Source organism: Cryptomeria japonica, chromosome 1 (genome assembly GCF_030272615.1).
Source record: "Cryptomeria japonica chromosome 1, Sugi_1.0, whole genome shotgun sequence".
Lineage (NCBI taxonomy): Eukaryota > Viridiplantae > Streptophyta > Pinopsida > Cupressales > Cupressaceae > Cryptomeria > Cryptomeria japonica.
Window position 1 is genome coordinate 181,423,180 of NC_081405.1, and position 23,680 is coordinate 181,446,859.

Consider the following 23,680-nt stretch of genomic DNA (forward strand, 5'->3'; position numbering starts at 1 on the left):
TGGAGACTCATAATATCTATCCACTGATCAGATAAATAAATATTACAATAAAGGGCCTACACATGCAAGAAGGCCAACAACCTACAAAACACTGCTCATCACAAAAGGAGTCTCACTGACTACATAAAACATCAGACAAAAATTCAGAATGAAGATTGAGCTACAATTATAGCATCTCCCATGCCCAAGTACAGTTGTGGTTAAGCTCAATACCAGAGGCCTGAAACCTCTTCCACAAACCAAACTCAATCACCTATGATCGACTAGGTCCTATGCCTAAATGATTATTACATTATTCACTTACATACATAATCTCCTATATTCTCTTATACTACTTGATCTACAATGAGATCATACACATATATATACAAACCCTCAACCTTAAACAATTAGGTCGGCCACCTAAAAGATAATACAATAAATTCATAACTTAAACCCGCAATCTAATTATCAACCAAGTCGACCAAAGACCAAAAAAATATAAACCAATCAATGAATCCAACCAGTAACACATCAACCCACTTATGAATAATATCAAAAGATCTTCAACAAAGCTATGCTAGTGAAACCCTCACCAGTAACTAAAAGGCTTAGTAGAACAAGTGATAGCTTCCGTATCATCAAATCCTGAACCAATTGAATGTGATACACATCAGGAACATGTGAATAACCAATCCAAACTAATTCTTCAGACCAAAGCATACCGGAGTATACCATATCAACATGAAGTAATCCAACCAGAAACCAAACATCCTACTGGGACCAATCGGATACCGGTAAACAACCAAAGAAGCTAGTGTTGACATCAATGACAAACATCATTGCAACACATAATCAATTCCTCCAAATGGCCAACACTATTATCAGTCACACCAAAGGGTATAATCACTAAGCGACACCCAAAATCACAATGTCTTGAGTGCGCTAGAGAGTGTACACTAGACATTTAGTTTGATAAGTGTGCACCTGATTTCTTAAGGAAATTTATATAATAATAACAACAATAACAATTCTTTCTTTTATGCCTCATACACTAACTCTCAAAGTAATACAATCTTTTATAGCACCTAAGAAACTAATGTAATTGTCTTTCAAATATTGAAACATAAATAATTGAGAACTATAGCATCTAACACATGCACAAAGTATACACACATTACTTGTCCTCACAACACCTAAAACAATAAACATAAGGCAAATGACTAGTATGTAACTAAACACTAGGGCAATCTTCCCTTTTTATAGATATGAAATATCACCTTCATACATAGTATTATCATTTGAGTATAATCATAGAAATATTGTGCATAATTTTATTTTTTAAAACACTCAAAAACAATCTCCTAAATATTATCATATTGTAACATTATTTATTTCATTCTTAATTCGTTCTACCTAGCTTCACGTAATAAAGAATCTTATTTGAAATCCAAATGAGACAGGGAAATAAAATAATTACTTACCCATTCTTAAGACACTCATCATCAGGGTATATTTCCTCAAAACATAAAGGTCCTTTCAAAATCGATACTTTTATCATTTACGGAGCAATAAGTAATTACTAATTCCTAAACATACTCAGCAGACAAGGATTCAACTTAATCACCTTTACAATTCCATTACACAATAATATACTCTATCCCTCTAATGTACACATAATATTCCCATATTATCCACACACAAACATTTTTTCTAACTTACTCTCTTGAATGAGATCATATCTGCAATCCATAAATCTTTAAAGCAACATTACTCTAAGAAAAGTTTTCCTATATTAATTTTAATCACATTAATTATTTTTAAAATTAAATATGTCCTTATACAATGTTCCTTTAGATTTTACATCCAAGAAGAGAAGAGACGGAGAACAAATCATCATTCAAATAAATGCATGTATATATATACGCACCTTAAATAAATATTATCATTAAGGGATGATAGATTTGTCTACGCATATTATCTTTATTACTTAGTACATCCTATATTCAATTTTCAATCTTTCGAGATGTCCCCCAACTCTATAAATGCAATTAAAAGTCTGAAGGAGAAATTGAACTAACAATCTTTTCTTATATACGAGAAAACACTCCTTAGTCCTAATCAACACATATACATCATCAACAAGCATCTTCTTTTTCTATATCAACATAAGAGATAAAAGAGAAAGGGAGGCATCATTTTGATACATGCATGTATACACATCACACTATTGGCATATGTGCAGAGTTTGATGACATGATAATAATGTATGTTGTTATTGATGTCAATATACTGAAGTGTGAACCGGTAGGTTGAAGTAAGTAAACTGGCAAGTGAATCGGTATGATGAAGTGTGTACCAGTATGTTGAAGTAAGTAAACTGGCAAGTGAACTAGTATATGCAAATTTTGTATCAGGGTTGCACCTGATATGACTACCGGTTGGTAATCTCAGCTTCAGGGTTTCCAACTAATACATTCCAAGTCTGTGCGATTTGACCTATGATATCCTGTGATGAGTTAGCATTGAAATGAAGATTAGATCATGTTGCCATGTCAGCCTTGTGTGCGTGAAGAATTTCCTTAAGGATATTGCATAATAAGATTGATTTGATCTACCTCAGGAATGTGCGAAGTCTTAGTAAACGGTGGAGAGGGCGTGATGGGTTATCAGCCTCCAGAAGCAGTGAAGAACGGATGATGCAAAATGTCTTGAGATTTGTTCAAGATTGTTTTACCCTATGTAATGTGTTTAAATGGTCAAGATTGGAACAAATATATTATTAACCTAGATGCTTAGGGTTTTAGGTTTTTGCCACCGACCTAATTGTTGTCTATAAGGCCGATGATGATTTTCATTTGAAGTTGTTGGAAAATGAATGTATGTGAAGTGATTCTTGCTAGACCGGAGAAGTGAGTAGAAATTTGTAGAGTGTGATTGCAGATGTAAAGGAATTGAAGTGGATTTGACTTGGCATTGAGTGCTGTTATCAGATCAGTGGATTACCTGTTGACTTCTAACCATTTCAGCAGTTGGAAAATCCCTTTACAAAGTAGCTTTAACATGCTTTTTGTAAATCCTTTAACAGGGTGACTCAAAATCATTGAGTTCTTCAAATCCTCTTGTGAGGTAACTTTTGACAGGGTTTTAACCTCTAACTGGGTATTTAGCCATCCCTTAACCGGGTGATCCCTAGCAGGATCGGTTCCTAGCAGAACTTGATGTAAAGTCTTTAACCAGACTAGGCTCCTAACAGAGCAGACTTCAGAAGAGTTCAAGAAAAACTTGTGGGTATTCATCCTCACCATGGTTTTTTCCAGTTGGGTTTCCACATGAAAAATCAGTGTGTTATGTGTGATGCTTTTTCATGTGATGATTTAGTGTTTTATGTTAAGTGGTAAAGCATGCTGATCTAATGGTCATTGTATTTCTAATGTATTACCTTCTTAAGCATATGGGTGAAGTTCAAATGAAATATTAGGTTTTGAGAAGTTCTAAGTGTTACCAGTTTATGTCTTTCATAGTCTTATTGTGTTTTACCAGTATTATCTTGATTTAGATTGATGATGTTGTTTGCCAATTAGTGTAGTCTTTGTAGTTTAAGTTGTCGAAGAAATTTTTGTGTGTAATGATTTAGCCCCCCCTCTCAGTACCTATTGGGTATTTACTGTTCATCATTATTCATCAATTGGTATCAGAGCATCCTCCAGGTTCTCAGTGCTATAAGCTTAACTGCTTGAGGAAAATATCCTATTCTAATGATGAAGAGGGAAGGTCCTAAGTTCAACAAAGATAACTTTAAGAAATGGAAGGACAGAATGAAAATCTACATTAAAAGCATGGGTGCTCAACACTGGAACTATGTTGAGAATACTTATGTTGTCCCTATCGGTACTCTCACTGATGATCAAATAAGAGAGATTCAGAAGAATGGGCAAGTCATGGAAGCTCTTATTAGTAATCTATCTAATATTGAGTTTATAGATGTTTAGGATAAAGACAATCCCAAAGATGCATGGGATACTCTGGAGACTATCTATGGCGGTGATGAGTATGTGAAGTGAGCTAATGAAGAGAGCCTTAGTGGAAAATTTGAAGACATCCGGATGGTTCAAGGAGAGACCACTCAACAATATGGGATAAGAATTAAAACTGTTGTTGGAGACATCAAGAGTGTAGAAGGTACAATGGATGATCCCACCGTTGTTAGCAAGGTTTTGAGATCCTTGTTACCGATCTATGCAATAAGGGTTGCCGCTATTCAAGAGTTGAGATCTATTGACAAGACAAAGGTATCCCTAGACTCCATCATTGCTAAGTTGACCGCATATGAGCTAAATAGTTATGATGGCAGTGTTCAAAAGACTGAATCGGCATTTAGAGCATCTGTTGCACTATCTAGAAAGGGAAAAGAAGTTGGTACTAGCTATGGACCTAGACAAAGCAGACATATAGATGATGAGGAGATCCTTATGGAGTTTGAAGCTCTTCTTGCCAAGAGACTTCCTAAGGGAACTAGAAAATATAGAGGTAAGCTCCTTTTGAAGTGTTTTTCTTGCAATAGGATAGGACACAATGCTATCAATTGTCCTAATAGTGATAATAAGGACAAACTGAAGAAGTTTAAAAAGTTCAAAGGAGGAAATAGGAGAAACTATCCTGTTGCAGTCAATGAAGGTGTCACTGATGATGAATAAGAAGATGAAGAAAGTGAAGACATAGTGTTTGTAGTCATTAAGGAATATGTGTCAGACAAGAAGGCTCTTGTCTCCCACTTTGATAATTGTAATGAGTGGATTATTGAAAGTGGATGTTCTCACCATATGACTGGTGGCCAGAAAAATTTTCTGTCTCTAGAAGAGTATGATGGAGGTATAGTCCGATTTGGTAATGATGCACCATGTATGGTAATAGACAAAGGGTCCATCTCTCTAAATGGAAAAATCAGTGTTGATAATGTGTATTGGGTAGAAGGTCTTAGGCATAACCTTTTGAGTGTTGCCCAGCTGAATGATAAAGGACTCACTCTGGAATTCAAAGGTGGAGTGTGCAAAATAAAAGGAAAGAGTGGTGAACTGGTGACCACTGGTATGTAGACTAGAGGTAACTTATTTCAGTTAAATACAAATATCAGTCAATGTCTAATGGCTAAGTTTGATGACAGTTGGATATGGCATAGGAGACTCTACCATGTAAAGTTTGATAATATTGTGAAGGCCAGTAAGATCAAGGCAGTTAGAGGATTGCTTGTGTTGATCAAACGAGACAATCCTTTGTGCAGAGAATGTTAATTGGGGAAAATGTCTTCCTCAACCGTCAAAGGTAAATATTTCACAATAGATAATTTACTTGATCTTGTGCATATTGATTTGTGTGGTCCTATGAAAACTAGGAGTGTTCAGGAAGATAGGTACTTTATGATTCTCACTGATGATTGCTCAAGAATGATGTGGATCACATTCTTGAAAGACAATTCTGAAGCTTTTGGAAAGTTTAAAGCATTCAGAGCACTAGTTGAAAAGGAAAGCAATAAGAGGATTAAATGCCTTAGAACTGACCAAGGAGGTGAGTTCACTTCTGGTAAATTCAATAAGTACTGTGAAGAGAATGGCATCAAGAGGAAACTGTCTGTCCCCCGGACTCCACAACAGAATGGCCTAGCAGAAAGGAACAACCAAACTATAGTTGAAGTAGCCAGAACGATGCTAATTCAAGGGAAGGTTGCTCACACTTTTTGGAGAGAAGCAGTTAGCACTGCAGTGTACACTATGAACTAGGTACTCATGAAGAAAGGTAAGGATAAAACTCTATATGAGTATTGGATTGGTAAGACTCTAGTAGTAAGCTACTTTAAAGTATTTGGTAGCAAGTGTTATATCAAGAGAAGTGAACACCAGAGCAAGTTTGATGGAAAATGTGATGAGGGAATATTCCTAGGGTATTCCACCAAGAGAAAAGCTCTCAAGTGTTTTAACAATAGGACTCAGAAAATTGTTGAAAGTATCAATGTTAGAGTTGATGAAACTTTTGAGAAACTTGAGGAAATCGGTAGCGAGCAAGTGGTAGATGAACTAGGTGTAACCTTCTGGGAACCGGTTGCAAAACAACCAAGTGTTGAAATGTGGTGACTGATCAACAAAGTACTATACACTCAACATGTATCCTTGCCGACATTGTAATAAAACCCTAAAAAGGCTGACTTTGTTTGTTGCCCTAAAAATGCATGTTATAAGCAGCTGGAATGCTTAAGGAATTGTAAGGTTGATGTACTATTTTGCTGGATAATAAGAAAGATTGGACAGTAGTGTATGATGGACGTAACCCATTCTGGGTGAACCACGTTGAATCTCTGTGTTATCTGTGTCTTGTTTTATTTCTTTATCTTTTGTATTTAAATCTGCATATAATTGTTAGTTCATATTTGCTTCAGATCTGCTTGAAACCCTAAAAATTGGTATTAGAGCGAGGTTTTTCTGTAAATTGGCAGGACTTTCAGATTTGAGTGGGAGCAATGTAGGATTCCAAATTCAAGGTCGAAAAGTTTAACAGCCAAAATTATCAGTTATGGAAAATGCAGATGGAGGATTACTTGTATCAAAAGGACTTGTGGCGGCCATTGGAAGGAAAGGCAAAGAAAGCAACCACAATGTCAGATGAACAGTGGGACATTTTAGATAGAAAGGCACTGGGATCCATTCAATTGTGCCTTGCACCATCTGTAGCATTCAATATAACAGAAGCAAAAATGACTGTAGATTTGATGGTGACATTGGCTAAGTTGTATGAGAAACCCTCGGCTTTGAATAAGGTATTTCTTATGAAGCGTCTGTTTAATTTGAAAATGAGTGAGGGATGATCTATAGCGGAGCACTTAAATGAATTTAATTCAATTACCAGTTAATTGTCTTCGGTAAAAATTACTTTTGCAAAAGAGGTTAGGGCTCTCTTGATTTTATGTTCTTTGCCAGAAAGCTGGAATAGCTTGGTTATGGCTGTAAGTAACTCTGTCTCTAGTAAAAATACTTTGGTATTTGATGATATTGTTGGTGTTATCCTAAGTGAGGCAATGCGAAGGAAAAGAACAGGTGAGACCCCGACTCCAACATCATTGGGTAGTGTTTTGAATGTGGAGAACAAAGGAAGATCAAAGGAAAGAGGAAAAGGCCCTGGGAATGAGAAGTCACAAGGGAAGTCAAAGAAAGGATGCTCTCAATCTAGAGGAAAGAAAGATTGCTGGTACTGTGGAAAGCTTGGTCATCTAAAGAAAGACTGTTGGTCTTAGAAAAACAAAGAAGGAGACAAAAAAGAAAATGATAGTAAGGAAGCTAATATTGCAAGTAATATTTTACAAGATGCTTTAATCTTATGTTTGGATAATGTTAATGATTCCTAGGTAATAGATTCTGGGGTTTCATTTCATGCTACACCCCATAGAAAATATTTTCTAGATTATGTTCAAGGTGATTTTGGATAGGTATATTTGGGTGATGATGAGCCCTGTCAAATTGTTGCAAAAGGAAAGATAAAGATCAAGTTGCAGAATGGAAATGACTAGTTTTTGCAGGAGGTAAGACATGTTCCTAACTTAAGAAGAAATTTAATTTCTACAGGGCAACTAGGTAGTGAAGGTTGCATAGTTACCCTCTCAGATAGTATGTGGAAGGTCGCTAAAGGATCATTAGTAATAGCTAAAGGTGCGAAGGTAGGCACATTATATCTGTGTACAGGTAACACTTACTCTACCCTAGCTGCTACAGATAAAGTTACTGCAGGGACAACAACAATAAATGTTGCAAGAATAGATTCGATAATGTGGCACCATAGGCTTGGGAACATGAGTGAGAAAGGGATGAAAACCCTTCACTCCAAAAATCTATTGCCAGGACTAAAGAAAATTGATTTAGAGTTTTGTGAAAACTGTGTTTATGGTAAACAGAAAAGAGTCAGATTTCTTAAGGTTGGGAAATAGAAGAAGAGTGAGAAGTTAGAGCTTGTACATTCAGATGTATGGGGATCGGCTCAGGTATCATCTCTTGGTGGCTCTTGTTATTGTGTTATTTTTATTAATGACTCAACAAGAAAAACATGGGTATATTTCCTAAAACAAAAATCAGATATTTTTGAAACTTTTAAGAAATGGAAAGCTTTGGTTGAGAATGAGATAGGAAAAAAGTTGAAGTGTCTCAGATCGGATAATGGAGGTGAGTATTGTAGCAAAGCATTTGAAGATTACTACTCCTTAAATGGGATTTGAAAGTAGAAGAGAGTTCCAAGAACTCCATAGGAAAATGGTGTGTCCGACAGAATGAATAGGACTATCATGGAATGCGCGAGGAGCATGAGATTGCATGCTGGATTGCCCTTACATTTTTGGGTAGATGTTGTACATACTGCTATCTATTTGATAAATAGAGGACCTTCAACCCCTTTAGATGGTGGTATTCCACAGGAGGCATGGATTGGTAAAAAGGTAAATTATTCTTTTCTAAAACCTTTTGGTTGTGAAGCTTTTGTCCATGTTGATAAAGAAAACAGAACCAAGCTTGATGCTAAATCTCAGAAATGTACCTTCATTGGATATGGGATAGATGAATATGGCGATCGGTTATGGGATTTTGAAAATAAGAAAATAATTAGAAGTAGAGATGTTATATTCAATGAGAAGGTTATGTATAAAGAATAGATGTAGGAAAAGAAGCATGAACAGGACAAACAAGAATATGTGGTGTTGGATAAGATTCCTGAAAATGAAATGCCATAGGTACCTGATGCTCAGCAACAACAGATTGACCCACAAACTCCTACAAGTGTTAGACATTCTACAAGGACAAGTAGACCCCCTGAAAGATTTTCTCCTTCTTTGTATTCTATTTTATTAACAGATTCTGGTGAACCAGAAGAATATGATGAAGCAATGTAGGTAGATGCCAAACAACAGTGGGAGCTAGGCATGAAAGAGGAGATGGACTCCTTGATGAAAAATAAGACTTGGGACTTAGTCCCTTTACTTGTAGAAAAAAGAGCCTTGCCTAACAAATGGGTTTATTGGCTAAAGAAGGAGGAAGGAGGTCAGAAAAGATATAAGGCCAGACTTGTGGTAAAAGGTTTTGCACAGAAAAAGGGTATAGATTATGATGAAATATTTTCTCTAGTTGTAAAAATGACTTCAATTAGAACTGTACTTAGTCTTCTAGCTGCAAATAATTTACATCTTGAACAATTAGATGTCAAAATAGCTTTTCTCCATGGAGATTTGGAGGAGGAAATTTACATGTTGCAACCACAGGGATATAAGGTCAAAGGTAAGGAGAACTTGGTGTGCAGGTTGAAGAAAAGTCTGTATGGCCTAAAGCAAGCACCTCGACAATGGTATTTAAAATTTGATAGTTTCATGGCTAAACACACTTATCATAGATGTCATTCTGATCATTGTGTATATTTTAAGAGATTTGATAATGGTAGTTATATTATCCTGTTGCTTTATGCTGATGACTTGCTTGTTGCTGGGCCCAACATGCAACATATAAATGACCTTAAACAGAAATTAGCCAGGTCATTTGCTATGAAGGATTTGGGTGCAGCTAAGCAAATTCTCAGTATGAGGATTACATGGGATAGGAAAAATAGAACCTTGTATTTATCCCAAAGTGAGTATATAAAGAAGGTGTTGAAAAGATTTAACATGCAAGATGCAAAAGTAGTTAGTACACCTTTGGCTAGTCTTTTCAAATTGACTAAGGAGATGTACCCAAAGGCACAGGAAGAGGTTAATAAAATGTCTAACATCCCGTATTCATCAGCTGTTGGCAGTCTGATGTATGCAATGGTATGCACAAGGCCAGATATTGCACATGAAGTGGGAGTTGTGAGTAGGTTTATGAGCAATCTAGGTATGGAACATTGGAATGCTGTGAAATGGATTCTTCGGTATTTGAAAGGAACTACTACAAAGGCATTATGTTTCAAGGGATCTAATGCTACTCGAAGTGGATTTGTTGACTCTAATCTAGCAGGTGATATTGATTCACGGAGGAGTACTACAGGGTATGTTTTTACTATAGGGGGAATTGCAGTTAGTTGGATTTCTAGGCTGCAAAAGGTTGTTGCACTTTCAACCATTGAAGCTGAGTATGTTACTGCTACAAAAGCCAGTAAGGAGATGATTTGGTTACAATGTTTTCTGGAGGAGTTGGGTCAGACACAAGAGGATAGCCCATTGTATACTGATAGCCAGAGTGCCATTCATCTTGCAAAGAACTCTATTTTTCATTCAAGGACAAAGCACATTCAGCTCAGGTACCACTTCATCCGAACTGTTTTGGAGGAGGGTTAGTTATGGCTTGAGAAGATTCACACAAGTGAGAATCCTGTCGATATGTTCATGAAGGCAGTTCCACAGGAGAAGCTGATTTCTTCATCAGTTTCTGTTGGTCTTCTTGATTGATAATTGTGGAATTTATACTAGTCGAATCCTAGTGTTTTATCCAGCGGATGTTGCATGTATAGTGGTGTCGTGTAGTATCAGTCTCCAAGTGGGAGATTGTTTAGTGTGGAGCCTGATTAGTCTCCAAGTGGGAGATTGTTGAAATGTGGTGATTGATCAACAAAGTACTGTACACTCAGCATGTATCCTTGTCGGGTCCTGGGGCCGAGTCAGACCCCGGGCAGGGGTTCGGGGGCGGCAACCCCTGAGAAAAATGGGGGTTCGGGGGTGGGAGCCCTTGAGAATTTTTTTTTTTTGTCATTTTTCGTTGATGAAAATCAACATTGTTATAAAACCCTAAAAAGGCCGACTTTGTTTGTTGCCCTAAAAATGCATGTTATAAGTAGTTGGGATGCTTAAGGCATTGTAAGGTTGATGTACTATTTTTGCTGGATAATAAGAAAGATTGGATAGCTATGTATGGTGGATGTAACCCATTCTAGGTGAACCACGTTAAATCTTTGTGTTATCTGTGTCATGTTTTATTTCTTTATCTTTTGTATTTAAATCTACATATAATTGTTAGTTCATATTTGCTTCAGATCTGCTTGAAACCCTAACAACAAGTACAAGTAACAGTGCTCCTACACCAGTAGATGCCGTGGTAGATGAATATGAAGAGGAAAAGCAAGAGGGATCAACTAAGATTATTCCTAGGTATGTAAAGTTGCATCATGATCCAAAGCAAATCATAGGGGATAAGGATGCAAGAATACTTACAAGAAGAAAGCTCAGAGAGAATTCTTGCATGATTTCTGAATTTGAGCCCAAAACATTTAAAGAGACACACAAAGATGAAGACTGGATTAAGGCCATGGAAGAGGAACTTGACCAGATAGAAAAGAATGTGGTACATGGTCTTTGGTACCCAGATCTGAGCACAAAAATGTTATTGGTACCAAATGGGTTTTTAGAAACAAGCTGAATGAAGATGGCATAGTGGCAAGAAACAAAACAAGATTGGTATGTAAGGGATATGCTCAAGAAGAAGGAGAAGACTATGGAGAAACCTTTGCTCCAATAGCTAGATTGGAAGGAGTTTGAATGCTACTTGCATATGCAACCTTCAAGGGATTCAAAGTGTATCAGATGGATGTAAAATCTGCATTCTTGAATGGAATAATTGAAGAAGAAGTATATATAGAGCAACCAGATGGGTTTTCCTTATTAGAAGATAGTGATATGGCGTGTAGGCTACATAAAACCTTGTATGGATAGAAGCAAGCACCTAGAGCATGGTATGAACGTTTACACTCCCATATTGTGAAGATTGGATTTGAAAAAACAAGTGAAGATAGCAATATCTATCTAAAGTGGGAAGGAGATCAAATTCTAATCTGGGAAGTGTTTGTTGATGACATAATTTTTGGTGGAGATGATAAGATGAGCCATGCATTTGTAGATGAAATGAAGAAGGAATTTGAGATGTCACTAGTTGGAGAGATTAAGTTGGAGAGATATAATATGGAAGAAGATGAAGATATATCTTTGTATTGCCATCAATGCCAAAGGGGGAGATTGTTGGCATATGTGCAAAGTTTGATGACATTATAATAATGTATCTTGTCATTGATGTCAATATATTGAAGTGTGAACCGATATGTTGAAGTAAGTAAACTGGTAAGTGAACCAATATGATGAAGTGTGAACTGATATGTTGAAGTAAGTAAATCGGCAAGTGAATCAGTATATGCAAAGTTTGTATTAGGGTTTCACCTGATACGACTACCGATTGGTAATCTTAGCTTCAGGGTTTCTCGCTGACGCATTCCATGTCTGTGTGATTCGACTGACGACATCCTATGATGAGTTAGCATTGAAATGAAGATTAGATCATGTTGTCATGTCAACCTTGTGCGCATGAAGAATTTCCTTAAGGATCTTGCATAAGGAGATTGATTTTATCTACCTTGGGAATGTGCGAAGTCTTAGTAAATGGTGGAGAGTGCGTGATGGGTTATCAGCCTCCAGAAACAGTGAAGAATGAATGATGCAAAACGTCTTAAGATTTGTTCAAGATTGTGTTACCCTATGTAATGTGTTTAAACGGTCAGGATTGGAATGACTGTATTGTTAACCTAGATGCTTAGGGTTTTAGGTTTTTGCCACTGACCTAATTGTTGTCTATAAGGTTGATGATGATTTTCATTTGAATTTCTTGGCAAATGAATGTATGTGAAGTGATTCAAATCCTTTAACAGGGTGACTCAAAATCATTGAGTTCTTCAAATCCTCTTGTGAGGTAACCTTTGACAGGGTTTTAACCTCTAACCGGGTATTTAGCCATCCCTTAACTGGGTGATCCCTAGCAGAATCAGTTCCTAGCAGAACCTGATGTAAAGTATTTAATTGGACTAGGCTCCTAACAGAGTGGACTTCAGAAGAGTTCAAGAACAACTTGTGGGTATTCATCCCCGCCGTGGTTTTTCCCAGTTGGGTTTCCACATGAAAAATCATTGTGTTATGTGTGATGCTTTTTTAATGTGATGATTTAGTGTTTTCTGTTAAGCGATAAAGCATGTTGATCTAATGGTCATTGTATTTCTGATGTATTACCTGCTTAAGCATATGGGTGAAGTTGAAATGAGATATTAGGTTTTGAAAAGTTGTAAGTGTTATCAGTTTATGTCTTTCACAGTCTTACTGTGTTTTACTGGTATTGTCTTGATTTAGATTGATGATGATGTTTACCAGTTAGTGCAGTCTTTGTAGTTTAAGTTGTCAATTTTTTTTTTGTGTGTATTGATTCACCCCCTCCCCTCTCAGTACCTGTTGGGTATTTATTGTTCATCATTATTCATCACACACAAATCCTTATATTCACTTTATAATATATTTAAAAAAATATCCACAAGTATGACATGTACGCATATTATTTTACTATTCACAAGAAAGAAAATATATATATTATTCCAACACATCAAGTTAGTCTCACAAGCATACAATATAATATTATGTAACATGCAATCTCCTAATCTATTACCTGATCTTTCCAACCACCTTAGCATGAAAATAATAAAATTGAAAGAATGTGACACCATAAAGAAATCACTGTTATCAAATAGGCATACATAAAAAGTGTTCAAACATGATGCACACAGTCCTAATTTTTTATAAGGATGGAATAGAGATAGCACAAAGTAGACACATGTTAAAATTGCTAGGGTCCTAGTGACCTTTCAAAAACATGAATTAAAAAAGGAAAGAATAAGACATAGATCATTGTAACACACCATGCAAAAATAAAGAGCAGCAACCTTAGCAAAAGATCCCAGTGTTTGCAACCAGGCTCTAATACCAAGTGTAATGCCCGCCTAGAAACTATAGACAAATAAGCTAGAATCTATCTAAAAAAGCGGTAGAGATTTAAAAAAAATAAATTATAACTTAATGAAGGTACATTCACATGATTAAACATGATAAAATGTGTACATTACTAACTTAAATAAGATACAAGATAATCCTACCAAGCTTAATTCTCTAGGGCAACTAAATGTTACTAAAAACAACATTCAATGCAACTAAGATAAGATGATACCATTATTAAATTTAATTACAACCACATAGTCCTAAGTATCATTTCCAATAAAAGAAATATAATTAATTCATTATTAACTTTATCCAAAATCATCTAGGTTCATTTCCTCAAATACAAGGTTCACTTATTTACCTAACATTTACATCAATGAGCATACATTAAGAACAAACAATTATTTTTCATTAAATGTAAAGGATCATTTCCTAAGTATAATTTATTTCACAAGTATATAGATCAACACATTTATTTCTTATAACAATCTCATTAGTTTAATTTCATTAAAAATATGATAATGAACTATATTTATATTAACACCAAAATACAAACCATAGTCATATAATAATACATCATAAAAAGGCATATTAACACATGAACTATGATTGTTATCAAATACATCATGGTATTCTTCACATAGGATATTAATACATGCCATAATACAAGGATCATATGGAACCTCAATACATGAAAACCATGGAGACACATATTCTGCAACAAGAGTACATTGACGCATAAATGATCAAGGAACAACCGAGAACCACAAACAACTCAACATGAAGACATCCCGATGGTAGAAGGCTTCAACCACCCGGCCATGTGGAACCAAAAGGACCACACGCCGAGCTAGGAGATGACAATAGGGCCCTCAAGGACACAACGAGGATAAGCAAAAAAGGTCTAAACTCACTTCTATCGGGTAAGGTCCCAACCAACACACACATATATGGATCACATAACAAGTATACTCCAGAAGTTATAACATAGAGAAGGAGACTAGTGCTCACAAGGGAAGGTTGTCATCACATAGCTTGATATGGGTTATCCTAGCAAGTCTACATAGGCCGTGACCCCCATCCTGGGTTATCTTGGCAGCCTCTCCCGATGTCCGACCCCCATTTAGAACTCATGCAGAACCAACATACCTTTCAAGAGGACAAGGTAGTTGATCATACCATTCTAGGTGTTCCCATCTCATCTTGAGCCTAAACAAGCACTTAGGCCTTAAGCAAGGAACACTTTATTTTGATTAATGTGTTTATCTACCCAACCCCCTAGATTCATTATTAAGTTATCACTTATTAAGAAAACTTCCAATGGGTTATCCTGACAGCCACTTTGGACCCGAACCCCCAATTGAAATCCACTCGCCCTCATGACACTAATCCTACCCAAACCAACCATCAACAAATGCATCATCATAAAATAATCTCATGTCTCATAGAAAAGATTAGAAGCATCATAGACCATATCCTGGATCAAGAATCAAATTAGACTCAACTCATAAGGAAACAAAGAATAATACCAAGAAACTAACGAGCCTCCAAGGATAACCAAAATTCAATCACATAAAGAGGGCCAAACATGACATCTTTGATGAAAGAACAACTTAACCTCACTCAGTGCACATATTGGAGCTCAACAAGGCCAAAATACATGACGAAACCAAATGACAAAACCCTCCAAATCTTAACAAGTGCATAAGGAGACATACAAATAGAATCACCTTAGGATTTTGACACAACATAAACTAGGTTAAAATGGTTGAAAGATACCCCATGTGACTAGGTACAATTACATTTATAAACAATAAAAAAACACATTGAATGAATTAGAACAAAACATAATCAATTAATTAATTATATTTATATACTTAATCAATTTTATTCCATTATATAAATTTAATTTTCTAACTGTCTTTTGATTTATACTAATTTGAAAACAAATAACCCAAGTGGAATTTATCTAACAACAATGATCTTTAGTCACTCAATTAAATAACTTATATAAATAAGTGTAAGCTACAAACAACTATATTAGTATATTCAATAAATTAAATAGATCAAAACTATGAAGGGATGGTCACAACCACAACAAAGTTCACATGCTGGGTAATAACAAAGAAAATTAATTAATTGCAGCATGAGAAATTAATGCTAGGCAAAAAACAAGAAGAAGAAATAATTTAAACTAACGAAAACCAAATTGTAGATGGTGAAATAGTAATAAGAAGGGTATAAATTTATGCAGAGCAAAGCAAATTAAATCTAGAGCACATTAAATAATGCTGGGAGCAAAATTATTAAATGTAGGACAAATTACATTATACGCTGAGTGCATTAAAAAGTAATTAACTGAGGGGCGATATTAACAAAAAAAAAGTATTTACAAGGAAAATGAATTAGCCCCAGTGCCTACAAATTGCAACAGACACCAAGGTATGGAGGCATGGGTGGTGGAGGACCCACCCAAAATGGACTCCACCCCCCCACATGGGAGTACCACCCATGGTGGACTCCCCATGAGGGTCATAAGCCTCCCACCATGCATGGGGAAACCCTCACCATGGTGGCAAGGCTCCCACCAGCGTGGGTGAGCCCACACCAATGGGTATGCTCCGACAAAAAAATATAATACGCCCCAAAGAAAGAAAAAGAAATTAAATAAATTCAAATGCCAAAATAATACATCAAAAGTACATGCAAATAATTAAATAAATTAAACATAAACCCAACATTCCAAAGGAAACACATAACCAGATCTTGCCAATACAACTAGGAAAACATGGGCATCCATATTGGCCAAAACGAAATGCTCTGTCCCAACAAAAGACATAAGGAATTAAAATATATCAATAAATTTCTTTCAAACATTCCCATGTTAAAATTGTTGAGTGGGTTCAAGCATGCGATCTCGCATACTAAGATCACCCTACAATTTGAAACTACACAAGCAGTAAATCACAAAATGATAATCATAACTTTTCTAGATAAAAAAAACATGCAATAATCAGAACAATACTTCCAAAACAAGATTGAATCTTTTCAAAATCATGAAAAAATCACAATGCAAAAATGAGTAAGTTGCTACCTTGTTCGCAATCCAAATTGAATCACTTTTTGAGGAGGCGATTAAAAGCTTCGATCACACACAACTTCAACTCTATGCATCAATCCATATCGAATGCAAGCCACACAAAGACACACACTACACCTAAACTTTCTATAAAAATGACCACTATTTTCCCCAATAAACCCTCTCCCAAAAATTGTCTGTGCATGAAAAATCAAAATCCTCAAACTCCATAATCGAAAGAAGCTCCAAGAAAAATCAATAAATAAAAAAGGGTTAGAAACTTCAAAAAAATCACCCCCAAAAGCAAGACTCAAAGAGGAGTTAGAATCCTTTTTAAAATTTAATTTTAGAAACTACTTATTCAAAACTCAACATTATATAATTATTATTATCAATAATTTAGCTAGTTCTTTATTTCAAAACACAAGTTAAGTTTTTAAATTATATTTACATTAATAAAACACATATACATTTTAATATTAATCTTAATATATTTATATTTGGTTACCCATTAGTAATTAAATAAATTGTTATTTATTATGACCTATCCCATACTTAAGATAGATTAATTCAGCAAGGGGTTTTGTTTTAATTAAACCCCCACATTAATAACACAAAGACAAAAATACACCAACAAGTCACAATAGAGAACATAGGGTAATTAATTTATCTAAGAGCAACCAGGATACACTTGACTACAAAACTACACACAATTCCTAACACAAAGATGACTAATTGGGTATAGGTTCTTGGATGAGGTGAGGGCCCTATAGTCATGTCAAACAACTGCCATTGGGATAGAGACACATGCAGACCTATGAAACTAGGTAGAGTCGATGCCTTGTACCTGCATCCTGCATAAAAATCACATGTCTATATCCATCATATAAAATATACCAAACACACCTAGTGAGAATGAATCGCAACATTGTATGGCTCTCACAAGTGAGAAATGCAATGTTGTCCCTCTCACTCTAAAGAGAATCACAAAACACATAACCTAAGACCAACAATTCTATAATATTGTAAAATAATTCTTCAATAATCATGTAAAATAATGCATCATATAAGAGCTATTTCATAATAACCATCATAATGCATGAATATCAATATACTAACCAATCAAGCATAGGTTCTAACATCACTATATGATAATCAAAAATATAAAATCCTCATCAATCATAATAAAGTTCTAATCATAGACTGTGCATACCGACTTCTCTATGTGTACCAATTGCTTGATTCGGTAGTGCTAACCGACTGTAATATATAGTATGACTTTGAATATAAAAACTAATGGCAACTTGATAAGTAGTCACAATCTCCCCTTTTGACATTAGTTGAGATTTTTGACAAAAACTACTTTCAAAGTCATAACTCAAAAATCTATATACTTTGCAAAATGGCTATACTTGACAATATATACAATAGTCAATGAAATAGTATATTCAGATATAGTCCCCTTATCATTATACTGTACATAACTCTGATTAGTCTGCTTGGTTCTGTGCTTGTGTGCTCTGCTTACTCTGCTTATACTCCCCCTGTATACAATACTCCGAATACTGTATCAAAATTGTATTACCAAAACTGTATTACTCCCCAAATATATTATATAGCTCCCTTTATATAGTATCACTCCCCCTTTTTGACAAACGTCAAAAACTTAATTTCCATCCGGGGGTGGTAACTGATCAAAAATAGATTTATACTTTTTTCGAGCGTCGGTGAGAGTGACTGAGAGTGCATCCTTTACACTTTCAATTAAATAATTTTGTGCTTGAATATCAGCCAATAGTGATATTAAGCCATCAAGAGTTCTTCCCTCTTATGTAGTAGATAGGCATGTAGCTTGGTTAATCTGTTCTTGAACTGATGAGAGATGAGGAAGGAATAATGTTTGGAGTGTCATTATATCCATCCTGATCTTATGTTCTTCATTTCTGAGTTCTAGTTGTTGAGCTATGAGCTATTGAAGCTCGGTATAAAAATTTTGTACTGAATTTGGCTTTGTGGTCAACTTATTTGAGAGATTAGAGATCTCTTTCTCAATTGCATCAGTTTTATTCTTGATATCTTTAATGAATATAGAAAGTGTGCAAAGTTTCTGGAATAAATAAAGAATATGCTTGAGTTGAGGGGACAACTCAGCAATAAATTTGACAAGCTTGACTTTCCCAATAGCTAGAGCTTTTTGTACCTCTTCAATCATTTTTGTAAGCTCCTTATCTTTAAGCTTGCTCAAGTACTTAGATGCATCAACTCCAGATGTTTCTATTTGATTAAGGAGTTCATCCAGTTGAATGTGGATGGCTGCATCGGTTGACACTATAGCTAAAGGTAGCATATCTGTTAGCAGTGTCTTTACCTTCTAAAGTACTTTATTGTTCTTTTGAATGGCCATTTGTTTTTCTTCTTCTACCTTTTCTTTGCATAGTTCATCGAAATCAATGAGTGCTTGCCCCTTTAATTTTGAGATATCCACATTGGGCAACACTATTGGTTTAGATAAATAAATTTTGAAACTATGCTTTTTCACCTTCTTCTCTTTACCTTTGGTCGGTTGGACCAAGACAATAGCTTGTGAGGCTTGCTGACCCTCGGTAGGTTGCTCGGTAGAGGCAACACTTTGGTCAGTTCCTGTAGCTGTTGTGGTGTCTTTTGGTGTCTCAGTATTGGGTGTCTCAGCTGCTACATTTTCAGTGCTTGATGGTGCATGAGAGGTCTGGTCTTGAGTTGTACCTTCTACTAATGTAGATTTGTGACCTTTGGTGCCTTGTGCTATATCTTGAGGAGCTTTGGTAGAGATAGGTTGAGTGATCGGAGGATAAGGCTAAACTTGTTCTAGAACGGATTCGCTAGATACAAGTTTAGCATATGTGGTGCCTTCTATCATCTCCTGCTCCTGTTCCACTGTATCCATGACATCTTCATCAATTTGGATAGTGTCAGTCGGGTCTTGCTCGGTAGCATCAGGACCGTGCTCAGTGACATCAGGTTCTTGCTCGGTGACATCAATGATTTCAACTTTATATTTTTCATCGGCATCTTTTATTTTGAAGATTTCCTGCCATTTTGCTTTTGTCTCATTCTCTACATTAATATATAGCCCATTCATCAATTTTAAGGCTCTCTGTTTGACAAGAAATTTTCAATTATAGGTCATCAAATGTTCTTTTATTTCTTCTATAGACATATTAGGAAATAGATGGACTAGAATTCTTTCTCTGATTTGTTTCTTTGAGTCCATTGCATATTTCCACCTGTTATCAATATGCAAGTAAAGTTTGTTTGGAAGTGACTTTACTAGTTCTAATGGAGCTAGCCGAAACTTTAGAAGTGTGTAGATGACAGCTTCTTCAATTTGTCTCTTCTCATAATTATTCCTAGTCTCATACTTGACATATCTAAATGAACCAAATCCACCATATTATTTTAGATTGGCACAGAAATTTTCAATACTATGTATATTTACCTTCTTGCTTTTGACAATTTGAAATTTGTTGGCATCTTCAGATTCTATATCACTAGACTCTTTTGCCAAAATGAGTCTCTGAGTAGATTTCTTGTAGGTCTTGGTTACCTTGGGAGCAGTAACACTCTTTTGTTTCTTACTCAGTGATGCGACTAATGCTCTTGTATTAGGTCTCTTTGTTGGAGGAGTCGGTAGGGCCTTTGAAATGTCTAGTTTCTTTCTTTTCAATACTTTACCCTTAGGCAGTTCTGTGCTTAATGTTATTGCTGCCTCTTGAGCTTCTGATTCCTCTTCGGTGATGGCAAGAGTACCTTTGACAGGCATGGAGGAAGATTCTTCTCCAAATTTTTTAGATAATGCCTTAATCATCTTTGTAGCCTTTCTTGTAGCTTTGGGTACTACAATGCTCATTTTTACCTTTTCCTTAACTTCTTCATAAGTTTTATATCTCAATTTGGTAGCATGCCTTGGTAATGAAAGATAGGCATCAATTTTCTGTTGTGTGATATCAAAGTCAATCTTGTAACCCATAGGCGGCAAAGATTGAGTCCTTGGTTCCACGACATTCACATAATAGTAATCAGTATCTACCTCAAAGCATATATCATCTTTATATTTCTCTACCAGCTGGGGTGGAATTCGGTACCTGTTGTGCATCTTCTCTTGAAATTTGCTGAAGTAGTCATCCATGATATCATTGAAATTATCTCCCAATTTCTTAATAAAGTCATTAATTTGATGGGTGATTGGTTGGTGTAGCTCCCAAACTACTTTACCGACTGATGGAAAGAATTTCTCAAAGTAGAAAAACATCCATACAAGAAGTGAACCAAATTGTAGTGTATTTGCCAAGTTGTTCTTCTTTGGCTTCCTTATTATGTTCAAGTTCTCAAACAAGTTCTTCAATAACACTTCACATAAGTCAACTTCCATTCCCTTTTTCACTATTTTATAAGCTAAGTCAACTGCTGCACAGGGTACACTGTTTTCCCTTGTTGATTGGAAGAAACAGTAACCAATTACTCTAATGGAAAAATTAAGTTCTGCATCAGTGACATTGTTCAGTTTTAGTCCTCGGTAATCAGATTCTACTCCAGTTAAGTTGATTAACTCCTTCTATGACATCATCTTCTGTGCTCATGCATGATCATAGATAGGATAACCGGTGATCACATGAATGATTTCCTTAGTGATTTTGAATGGTTGCTCCTCTAGCCACATGAAATCATCATGAACTCTGCTCAAAACAAACTTAACCCACTAGGGTTTGAACACACGAGGATAGGTTAGGGCTTCAGTTGATCCCTTGATTTTGATATGCTCATATTTGCTATCCATTTTGCCATCGGTACATAGCTCATCATATGTGTCACTTATCTCAACATGACCGAGTTCTTCAACATGACATTTGGTGAAGAATCTCACATCTTTGACTAACAAGACTCGACCAGAATGAGTAAAAAGGTAGTTTTGTCATCCGGTTTGGAGGTGAGTTTAGGAGTCAAAGTGTATTTCAGTGAGGGCTTCTCGACATTCTTGACAACTATGGGATCTTGGATCTTGGGTGCCATTTGTGAATTTCAGATAAAACTAGCAAACTATTCTTAGGGTTTGATGGTTTACAAATGGCAGATGCTTCACACTCAGTAGATAATAGTAATTTGACAAGATCGGTAAAACAGTGTGATGATATTTATGTAAATACCTTGGATTCGCTTTGAATGAGGTTTGATCGCCTTGATTCGCTCTATTATGCTCTCTTGAAAACTTGGTGAATGAAAATGACCACAAAAATACCTTTAAGTACATAAAATACCTTATCAGGCTCCGTGCAGGTTAGGTCAAAAACATTAAATGCACTCGGTTCACCTTTAACCGATTTACTCTCTTTTTCTTTTGTTTTAACCAAGTAACCGAATTCCTTCATTTACTGACTTGACAGGCTTCCTGTATTCACCGACTTGACAGATTTCCTGTAAAGTACTTTTGATAGAATTCCAAACTTACTGATGCATCTTAATTATGTAGATTTTTTAATTTAGCACAATAGAATAGGAACTGTTATGATTCTAATCTTTAGAGAATGCAGTCCCTTCATACCCTTTTTGATTAATTTAGAATAGGTGCACCTAACTCGGTAGGTAAGGTGCTTTCTTCATTTGACACAATTTCCTTCTTTTTCCAAATCATCTTTAGTTTTTCTTTTATCTCTTCAATGTCTCCTCTAGGTTGATCTCTACAATCTCCAGCCAAGTGTCCAACTTTGTGACAATGAAAACATGCCATACCAGGATTTCTCCATGATCTTCGGTTGTTCATTCCAAACCTTATAAAGCAGTTGGCACTAATATGTCCATATCTTCAACAACATTCGCACCATATCCTTGTATTGTAATCCCATGGTACTTCTGCATATTGTCGATAAGGATCTATGTGAGTTTGGTAACCTCTAGCATTTGCTCGGTGTGCATACCACATGTAGTTCTTTTGCTTAAGCTAGCACTTCTCGGCACTATGTCCATATATATTGCAATTTTTATAAAACCCTTTAATTTTTCCTTCTGATAGTTGTTAATGGACTTTGTCCTACATTGATTAGATGTGTGACCATATTTATCACAATTGTAACAATAACCATTGGACTTAGTGATATTCGGTTGCTTACCTTTTCTGATTTGGCATATGTTGGCAGTATGACCTTGATTCCCACAGTAGTAGCAAATAGGCTTCTTCCTTTTGATGTTATTCCTATTTCCAACTTGCTTTGATGATTCTCCTCTCTCGGTAGTATGAATTCCTTTCTTAGTAGATTCTTTTCCTTTGTAACTGAGTCCTGCATCTTTGTTGGGTCTTCTTGTATTCAGTTTCTCATCCAGCATCTTTGATGCTTCATAAATTTTCTTCAATGTTTCTTTGGATTTATTCTTTGTTTCAAGTTCATTGTTCATCCTTGATACTTTAAGTTTTAATGCTTGATTTTCATCATTCTTAAAAATTGCTTCATGATGTGCATAACCTAGTTGATCTATCATATTTTATTGAATTCCAGTCAACCTTGTGATTTCATCATTCTTATCTGATACTAAGTCTTCAAGTTGTTGTTTCTCTCTTTGTAGATCTCTTGCTTTATCCTTAGCTGTCCTTAATGCATCTAGATTTTCAGTCATCTGTGTACTAAAATGTTCATGTTCTCTTTTCATTGCTTTTAGTTGATCAGCCAGTGCTTTGTTCTTTTCTTTCAATACTCCAATCATTTCTTCAGTTTCTTCAAATATATTGTTCTCAGATGATGTCTCAATTTGTTCCACTAACTCTTGAGAATCCCGAAAGTCATCAAATAATCATCTTCTTACTT